Source organism: Triticum aestivum, chromosome 2B (assembly GCF_018294505.1).
Source record: "Triticum aestivum cultivar Chinese Spring chromosome 2B, IWGSC CS RefSeq v2.1, whole genome shotgun sequence".
Lineage (NCBI taxonomy): Eukaryota > Viridiplantae > Streptophyta > Magnoliopsida > Poales > Poaceae > Triticum > Triticum aestivum.
This window is the reverse complement of record NC_057798.1, coordinates 631,409,038-631,419,357: the sequence shown is the minus strand read 5'-3', so window position 1 is coordinate 631,419,357 and position 10,320 is coordinate 631,409,038. Positions and strand designations below refer to the sequence as shown.

General features: G+C 40.7%; 1 long non-coding RNA gene across 9 annotated transcripts; it reads left to right on the top strand.

Moving 5' to 3' along the window:
* Window positions 1-295: 295 nt before the first annotated feature.
* LOC123046408 (uncharacterized) lies at window positions 296-8,496 on the top strand. 9 transcript variants are annotated; one of them, XR_006422303.1, is made up of 9 exons: window positions 296-860; window positions 1,002-1,102; window positions 1,672-1,822; window positions 1,985-2,072; window positions 2,904-3,246; window positions 3,552-3,647; window positions 4,521-4,828; window positions 5,372-7,676; window positions 7,771-8,496. It is a non-coding gene; the product is annotated as an uncharacterized lncRNA (long non-coding RNA). The 9 variants fall into 9 exon arrangements; XR_006422302.1 differs by having other exon boundaries at window positions 3,552-3,657; XR_006422299.1 differs by having other exon boundaries at window positions 3,552-4,444.
* The last annotated feature ends 1,824 nt before the right edge of the window (window positions 8,497-10,320 follow it).

Below are 10,320 nucleotides of genomic sequence, written 5' to 3'. Positions count from 1 at the left end.
GAGTGAGCAAAGGCTGCACGCACATCTAACATATAAACGCTGCTGTGTTACCCGCCATTCTAGCGCTATTACGCCCCGCGAGTGATTTCGTTCGCACGATCTACCACGGTGAGTACTTTTCACGCTGCTGTCAAAAATCCATCGGTTGATTTCTTTCCACGTTATGCTTTTGTGCTCAAGTGAATGACTGGTGGGCCTATTTCCCCGGCGGTCCCAGCTATGTGGTCTATCTTGCGTGCGTTCTCGGTGAGAAAAGAGGTGCGCGCTGCAGCGAGCGTCGAATTAGGCGGATCGAACATGGGTCGGCAAAAATATCTCCCTCGTCACCCCCTTTCTCTCCCTCGTCTCTTCCCATCCCGCTCCCCTTGTCTATGCCGCCGCCGCTGCTTCCCCTCTCCCTCTCCCCGCCTCCACCACCACCTCCTCTCCTGCCTCCTCCCCAACCAGCACAGCTAGAGGAGGTGACAGATTGGGAGGCGGGCAAAAGGAACCAGGCGGTTCTCCTTCCATGGTTGGGCCTCGACCTGCCACATCTTCCTCCTCCCAGTCCGGCGAAGAGGAGTGGCGGATCCGCTTCCTCAAGCGAGCAGGGGCGCACGGGGATTCGGATCTCCTTGCGAGAGGCCGCCACCACAGAAGTAGGTCCGCGGTGCCGTCACTCTGCTCAAGCTACTGATTCATCCCGTGCGGCGGCAGAAGGAGGTCCTGCAGCCTGCTTCCGTACTACTCCTTGCCGTGTGGGTCGAAATCTCCAGCGGTGCTGTCGTCTGGGTGAGCCCCCCGTCACGGCTGAGACCAGCTCGCCGCCGTCGGCCATGCCACTCTCGCCGGCGCACGGAGCACCTCCCCTCCAAGCACAGGTCCTCCCCCGCTCCCCTCTGTTCCCTCTCTCTTTCGTACATGAAGAGAGCCATGGTAGCAACACACCAGAGTACCAAATTGGAGGCCAAAGAAGCAGATTTGTCTAATTCTCATACTAGATTTAATGAAGGATGTTGCAGGTCATTACAACACCGATTATGGATATGGATTCATCCAGCTGCGCTGGATGAAGGGATGGTTGGAATAAGAATTGCATGTGACAAACAAGTGCTTCCTCTAGGTATTCTTTCTTGCTAATATCATTGAATTTCTCCTGAGATTTCTCCAGACCTTTCCAGATGTGATTTAGTTTTATCTTCTACATATGTTCTTGTAATGTTATCTTAGGTTCCACTTCAACAAAATATCAAACAAGAACCCTAGCAATTTAGACCTTGGAGGCTGCTTGTGAAAATGAAGTGCTTCAGGTTACTCTTTTGACTATTTGTAGTTCAGTGTTTCTATTAACTAGCCGAAGAAGGGATGCAGATGGATTCTATCTCAAGAAAATAACACCAGCCTTTCTTTGAATGTTCTTGCCCAGCCTTTTATATGTGCCATAAATATTTCTTTGTTATGGTTATTTGCTTTGCGTTCTTGATTGAGACGAGCAAGGAGGACCAGTACTATCTAGCTAGGCAATCCCATGTAAGGGAAAGCATCTACAGTTTTTTGTACGAGTCAAACTTATACAGAATACTTCATGGAGGAAGTAATATATGGGGTTTCTTTTCACTTCCTTGCTCTTGCTTACTCCAGTCTCTTGTTTATTGATAAAGGAATCAACTGACATTCCCTTTCGTTCTACAGATGGGATTCCAAACGTCAGGTGGTTTGGTGTAGAGAGGGTGATTACAATGTTTTGGTGATGGACCCACTGAGGCCAAGCCTTGAGCATCTTTTCGTTTAGTTTTATCTTTGTTTGCTGAGATAAGCGAGATCGTACTCATTCCAATTCCGGGTATAGTTTCCCTTTTTTATTATTGGCTGATGAGAAAATATAATGGCATTCCACACTATACTTTTCTGAATCATGCATAAGGGAGGAATCTCTTAAATACTAATACACAAATTTCTCTTTACCCCTTCTGTAATTTTAGCTTGTGTGTCTTGCTTTATGCAGATAATTTGTCTGCATAGCCTTCGAATGGCACATACTGACCTCAGACTGGAGAATGTTCATGTAAGACCAGTAGACAAACGTTGTCAAAGTAAGCGCCATTCTCTTTCATTCTTATTTTTAGAAATGGCCTTTCTTTATTATTGGTTGGTGAAAAAAATATTATGTCATCCTACACTATACTTTCCTGAAGCATGCATAAGGAATCTCTCAAATACTAATACACAGATTTCTCTTCACCCGTTCTGTAGTTTTAACTTCTGAGAAATGCGCAACTACTTTCTAAACCAGTAAGGTAAATTTGTATGCAAGCTATAAAGTTATTGCTTCTCAAGAATGCTATTTTTGAAATCCAATGTTCAGTTACAAAAGAAAAATATTGTACGGGGTTGTTGGAATGGACTAAGTTAGCGGTGTTGTTCAAATGCTATTCTAGGATCTTTGTATGTCAACAGTCTTAAATGATTTCCCCTCTGTTTTACAACCATTTGTGTTGCTAGACCTACTTTCATGTTCTTAGTTGGCAAATAATCAACTTAGAAAAGGTTATTTTAATTCATCATCATACATATAAACATAATAAACTTTGTTTGGTTTATGGAAAATTGATAAGCTCTATTTATTTGTTTCACTGAGCAATCTATTTATCATTGGACTTTTGGATCAGAAAATCTAATTAGTGCAACTTATTTTTTGCATAGTATGTGCATGCTTGATAGGAACAACTAACTCATGTCTCTTAGATAATACTGCGTGAGGCATGCCAGCATGCCGGCCATTCCTCATGTAAATAACTGAATTTGACATTTGAGATGTATTCTTTAAGCATGGTGGTGTACATAAGTGTACTTGTATCACTTGCCTCATGGGATTATTGTCAGCGGCCTGATCTCCTGTTATGCTACCCTTTATCTGAATGTAGGAAAGATTTCTGATTCTCAGATAATTATACTATTGAGATGTTCACAAAGGGCGTCCCTAATGCAAGGATGCACTTGAATACTCTTCAGGAGAGCAGGAAAAATTTGCATATTACCTAAATAGAGTTTCCATATTATTTATTTATTTGTTTTGCTTTTGTGCAGCAATTAGATTTTCCGACACTAATATTGTTGTTTGTTGCAGACATGGTTGTCACACATGCGTCCTGTCCCAATGGCTCAAATTGTTGGTCCTCGCATGGCAATGTCCCTGCTTGTATTCATGGAGTTGGTCAGCAACTCTCTTATGGCCAGCAACCTCCAATGTTTATTAACCCTCTACAGGTGAGCAGAGTTAACTTTATTCCCTGATGGATGCAGGCCTTGTTAGCTAGCTAAATTTGAATTTACACTTCCTAACATTATTATGTCGAGTTGGGCTTCTGGATTTTCATGCAAGCTTGTACCATTGATTTTTACCGCAAAGATCCATTACCAATATTTTCTCGTTGTTCTTGCTTCTAACCCATGGTTCACTGAAATTGTCGGGCATTGTTGCGTGGTTACAAATTACCTATCTGCTTTTGTACCAATCATAACTACTTTTTAGTTGTCATTGCCAATAATCTAAACACTTTTTATGTGTCAAGGGAGAGCGATTATGATGCCACTGCCTGCTGCTTTAATATCCAAGGATGATCTTTATGTTATTTATGAGACACCTTCTCTACGGTTAGAAGATCATGGTATATAGAAGTTAAGTGAACTTGGTCTGATGATTGTGTATTTTCTGTTGTTTTATCCCTTAAATATGGATTTGTCTAGCTTTCTCTTGTGATTTACTTATTATTAGAAGTGCTTTTCATTGCCTTGGTATTTTGTTGTTTTTCATTGTGTTAGGGACACAAAAGTTTATCACTATGCCTAAATATCACAGAAGACCTGGAAATAATTCAATATTCCAAAATACTTCAGTCAGACCAGAATACTTCAAAAATGGCAGTTGCATTTGTTGGTCTGATGTACATGAGAAGCCCCCATTTTGTTGGCAATAGATGCATGGTTTCTCAAAAAATAAAAATAACTTCATGTTGTATATGATGTATGGTAGTCATGTGTCTCATGTTCTTCGTGTATCGGATTCCAAGTTTTAGGATGGCTGATAAGGTTCCCATGTTTGATATTTTTTTACTTACGCAAAATTGGTCGATGCTGATGAGAATGGCACCGTCTTCCACACTTATATTTTTAATATACAATGTTCCCAATTTTATTGTTTTACTTTTTTGGTTCAATAAGATTAAGATATACACTTTATCTTGTGCTGAATCTGATGTCGTTCAGATTGTAGGAATTTTAGGATGGGTCACAAGTTTCTCTTGTTGGATGTTTTCTTTCTCTAGGCAATGCATGACATAGATATGTACTCAGCTGGACATGTTGTTGCCGAGTTTGTGTTGATTTGGCGAGAACCATCAATATTAGTTGACAAAAACCATCATGTTATTATGCCTCCATGTTATATTTAGAGGCGCAACCAGATGTGAGATTCCTACTTAGCTAGATAAGATACAACGTTGATGGTCTTGTCTGATGTTGTAAACACAAAATATGTACAGACGAGCCTTCCAAAATACGGGTCATCTTGTCTGATGGTCTCCTCTCCTGCCGTCGCCGCCGCCGGAGAAGCTCGCCTCCGCGCCCACAAGCCTCGGATTCGGCGGGATCCAGGACGAGGAGGGGTGGATGAGACGGGGGAGGAGGAGGAGGAGAGCGTGGGGGCGTCTGGGGAGGAATATCCCCGCCGCCTCCTCCGCTCGTGACGCAGGGCCTCGGGCCATGGGGGCGTTCGTTGCAGGAGCCTCGCCGCTGACCTCCCGTGCGCGGCACCCGGCCCTGGCAGCGCCAATCTCCCCTTCACACACAGGTACTCCCCCTCTCTCCTCTGTGCCCTCTCTCTCTCTCTCTCTCTGTCTCACTCCCTTTCTTTTAATAATTCCTACAACTTTTTGTTGATTGATATTGGGGATAAATAAACTGTTATTTGTGTTGTTGATTGTTTTGATCTGGACATGGATTGGATAGTGGAGAATTGATACTAGGATAGAGAAATTGTTATTTGTGTTGCTGTTATTTTTTTGATTTGGACATGGATTGTTCAGTGCTAGAACTTCATATCATTATTGTTGAGAAGGTATTGCTAAAAGACAGTTAACTCTCTGATATTTGTCCATTCGCTTTCTATATGGAGTGGAATTAATATGTACAGATGAGCCTTCCAAACTGAATATTTGAGTGCTCATCCTAAGAAGATTAATCCACCTGGACTTTTAACTTGACTTCCAAAGAAGTTCTGAATGATCAAGCATGTTCGGGTTTTTAGTAAACTGAAATAATGTTGCACTCTAACAATAGTATTCTGATTTTCTAAGTTAACAAAATCTTCTCACATACGCGATACGTCATGCAGATCGGGTCGTAGTCGGAGCACAACTAAGGTTGGCGCTGCTCAAGTGTTTGCAGCGGGATCCTCTTCTACAACGGCGATGACAAGGACTCCGCTCCCAGTTCAGTCTATCAACTACACACACAACTCCTGGACCTGCCTTCAGATTTAAGGCAAGCGCTTCAGTACTTCCTTGTGTTGCATAGTCACTAGACTGGGTTTTCTTTGATTCTATGATTGGTTTGTTTTCATCGCAATGTATGTGTCCACACAATCAAAAGGATCAAGATAGCTTCACATAGATTAGTTAATTGGCCAGGTACATACGAAGCTGTGAATCTAAACAGGACGCACCTACATCACCACACCAATATGTTGTGTGTAACACGACCATTCCTAACATACCATGGTTTGCATGCTGGATAACCGATGTGTGTTAAGATGAGCAGCAGCACGCTCACACATTATCTTTGCCGTTTAAATAACCATATTTGTTCTATGAAGTTTCTGTTATATATCTCTATGTCCATGTACTTCTCAAAAGTTACCTTGGATGAGAAGCATTGTTTTGCTGGTCTTTGTGAAGACAAGATAGGAAGATCCATGTTCTTGATCAATCAAATATGGTCAAAACTGTAGTTTTTTCACCAGTGTAATCTTATTAATAACTTCGACCAAAAGTCCTACAATCTCATTAGTAATCAGGTGTGGACAAATATGTTTTTAGTCCAGTTTGATCTAATATATCCTATTGAAGCGTACTTTGACCAAACGTCCTACAATCTCATTAGTAATTAATCAGGTGTGGACAAATATGTTTTTAATCCAGTTTGATATGATATTTTCAATTGAAGCAACAAAACCATCGTATTTGGCTTTCCGTAAGCACCAAGTTAGCAATAATAGAGTTGATTAGTAGCTGATACAGTGCTATGAATTTTTATTATAGTCGTCGTTGGTATCAAACTATCAAATCAGTTTATACAGTAGAAACTTGGACAGTGCTAAGATGGATTAGCACGTACAATTGTAAACTACAGAAAAAAGATTATTTGTCCATTAGTCGATACCGAATTTGATCATATATATTGTTCTATTGAGCTTATTATTGTAAAGTCACCAACAAGTTGAATCAGCTATAAGCCTCTCAGAAGGGTATAGCCGCCTCTGCTTCCGCATTACATCTCCATGTAAGTTTCTAATGTACATTCACATATAATTTTGGTTGACATTATCTCTTCTGTGAATTCTGCTTGCATTTTTTCAGTTGAAACAGTAACCGAATTTGATAAGTATGCAACGATTTCTACCCTGCAGCATGAGTAAAATGTTATGAGTTATCACTTCAGATAAGTAACCACTATATTATTTTCTCTGTGTAATTGACCTGTACACATGTTGTCGCTCTGCTTGAACCATCGATCTCTTTATGTATTTGAGCTCCTCTCACAGGCTGACTTACCCGAATGGCTACTTTTATTGCCTTTCGACATGCGCAAGTATTTGAGTAGCATGTGACTAATCTTACAGCCCCCCTCCCCTGATGTTTGGGATGAATGTTGTAAAATGTTTCACAAATAGATGATGGATTGATGCAATGTCTTACCCAATACAAAAGAAAATCACCCCGATAGTCTGAATGTCAAGCATTTTATGTTTCTGTTTATGTTTACAGAACGTGGGAAGGGGGCATGGCGCGCTATTTCACCTTCAGGAGAGAATTGCAGTGTCTTATTTTGTTCATTTTTCTTGCACGAGTTGTGCTGTCAAGAGATTTAGAATACCACTGTTAATAGGCTCTCTGCTCTATATTCTGAAATAATAGTCATGTGTCATGTATCATCCTTGGGTGATGTTTAGGTCTAGATGTGGGTCGTTTTGTCCATAAAAAACCGTGAAGTTGTATGTGCATTTCCTTCTATGCATCTCTTCAGATATTTGATTGATGCAAATATGTACTTTGAATTCTTATTGGATGTCTCTCAATATTGCTAAGAGTATCCAATACCCTATGAACCAACCTTCAACGTAATATATAACACTATGTAGGAACATCATACCTGTATCTATTTCCCTATGCTACAAGGAGTTATTGATCAATCTCTAAATATTCTTATTCTCATGGTTTGGAAGCTTGGTTTGCTCTCGTCCTTTGCGCTACCAAGGGTGTTGACAAAAGGGCCACCATCACTAGAGGCTAGAGCGATTTCTTCCATCAGGCGCACATGGAGGAAGGTCAAGCATATGCTTTCATCTTCAAATGCACTTCCAAGGGAACCCAAGAACCGACTATGTGACAGTACACTGGGGCTCAAGTGACAATGAGAAGGTTGGTGCTTTGAGTGTTTTGTCTTGCGATGTTTCGCTTGTTCTTGTTTCTTAATTTTTAGTCAGCTTACTTTGGTAAGCTCCTCTTATGGCAGTGCAGTATGATGGTGATCTCTGGCGGTGATCGTTCAACAGACGCAAAAAACCCAGGCCCTGGCCAACCAAAGCCCGACGCAAAAAACCCAGGCCCGGCTCTCGGGCCGGGCCAACCAAAGCCCGACGCAAAAAACCCAAGCCCGACCCAGCCCGCCTGTCGGGCCTAAAAATCGGGCCTGAGCCCGGCCCATCACGCTAAAAGCCCGTCGGGCGTCGGGCCACGGGCTGGGCCTCTTCCTTAAACGTGGAAAACAACGGGCCCGTGACCGGCCGGGCCAGTGCTTCGGGCTCAAAACCTAGGCCCGAGCCCGGCCCGTGGACAAGGCCGGGCCGGGTCGGGCCGTCAGGGCCGGGCTGCCCATGGCCAGGACTACTCACTACCATCATCGCTTCTAATTCGCTTCTTGCGCCATTGGCGCAACCAGGTCATCTAGTGAGACGAACCATCCAGGGGCGTCCCACGTGAGAATCCACGAGGAGCGAGGCGAGCATCACCGAGGAGAGGAAGAATTGAAGATAAGATGGGGAAACCAGAGAGGAAAAGGAAGATTCTTCTACCAACCTGTCGCCACAGATAAAGCTTACCACCCACTGTTAGTGTCGCTAAGCGTCTGACCTTTGTGCCATGTACCAGCGTCAGAGCTTCTACGCAACACATGGAATACGTTGCGACGTTGCCAAAAGTCACACGCAACAGAATTCATATACATGCATGCACGTAACATGTCGGGGGGGGGGGGGGGGGGGGGGGGGGGGGGGGGGACAGGGGATACTGGAGAAGATTAGTTGATGAGAAAGATGTGAAGAATCCAGAAATGCCCTTTGATTCTCGGATGTATATACCTGATATGAGATGTTTTATAATAATTGCAAAAAGTCAAAAATCATTAAAATTTTGTTTGGAATAAATTTGACTTCCTTTTGCACTAGTATATGAATTTTCGGCGATGGAAAAACCTGTGTTGACTTCTGGGAAAAAACAAAATCTATTGCTATATACAAGGTACTATTCACACTATTTTTGGCCTTAATTTTCTAAAAAAAATTGCCTTGAAGTCAACGGGTTTTTCCTTCATGCTTTTCTTACTAATACAATGTAAGGCCAAGTTTATTTCAAAAATATATTCAAGTTTTTTGACTTTCTATGGAGTAATTACTATTTTTTTCATATAGGGTGAATATACACTCGAGAGTCAAACATGCTTATCCGTGAAGTTTCACAACTTTTCATCTCACTTGGGTTGCGGATAATACAACATAAATATTATTTTATTTTTTTTGCGAATGAAAATTTGTATTACTCAAACATCAGAGTTACAATCAGCAAGAGCCATCTCAACCGCAATAGAGGGACCTGATCCTAACCAAGTCATGGTTCTACACTCAGAGCGAGCAAAATTTGCTAAGCTATCACTAACTTTGTTTTGTAGACGGCTCACATGAGTAATTGAAGGAACAGCAAAGAGTACTGCACTTTACTCCGCTACTTTTTTTTACTCTAGCAACCAAGGCATGTTTTCTTTCATCACAAAAAAAGACACGTTTTCTTAGTATTTTATTAAATCACGTGTTTTTTAGTTGATTGGCCAAATAAGGCACGTAGAAATGACTAAACGAGATTCAGCTGGGTAGCAGAGCGCGCCAAAACTATACCTCACTTAATTGGAGACCGAACACAGTCTCGCTTCTGGCAATTCAGCCAGCAGGCAGGCCAACAACTTTCTGGAGGGCTTTCTGTGGGGCTTGTGGAAAGCTTCTATAGACCGCTTTATATCGGTTTTAGAGGCTTTTGTCTGTGCCTTTTATTTTCACTATATATTTTCTCTACCATTTTTTGTTGTTTTAGCCATTTCGGGTTTTTTCCTGTTGTATTTCTTTATTTTTGATAAAGGTTGAACATTTTTTGTATATAAGTTTAATATGTTTTGGATACATGGTGAAGATTTTTTCCAATACATGTTAAACAGTTTTATTCAAATATACGTTAAATATTTCTCAAATGCACATTGAACATTTTCGTAATACATAGTGGCTTTTGTTAACACAAAATAAACATTTTAATAAATGATATGAACCTTTTTACTAATTTTTGCAGTAACTTATTAAGTATTTAGAGATTTTTTTTGAAAATGCCAAGAACAAATTTTCGAATGATAGGAAACATGTTTTTTTAAATTACCATAATATTTTTATAATTAACAAAATTAGATGCCACGAAGATATTTCCGAGATGTCCGAACATTTCTAAAATATGATGAGCAATTATTTGATTGACACTAACACTTCATATAAACAAAATGACTTTCTTTACCTTTTTTTAGAAATATCATAAAATCATTTTCAAATGTCATGACGATTTATTTAAATAATACAATATTTTAAAATATTGCATGAACAAAATTTGGACTGCATAAACATTTCTTCAATACGTGATAAACACTTTTAATTTAGTTACGTAAAATAACTATTGACGTATAAGTATTTAGATTATTCCAAAATATAAATAAAAAACTAAATAAAACCGAATAGAATGAAACAAGAAAAAGCAA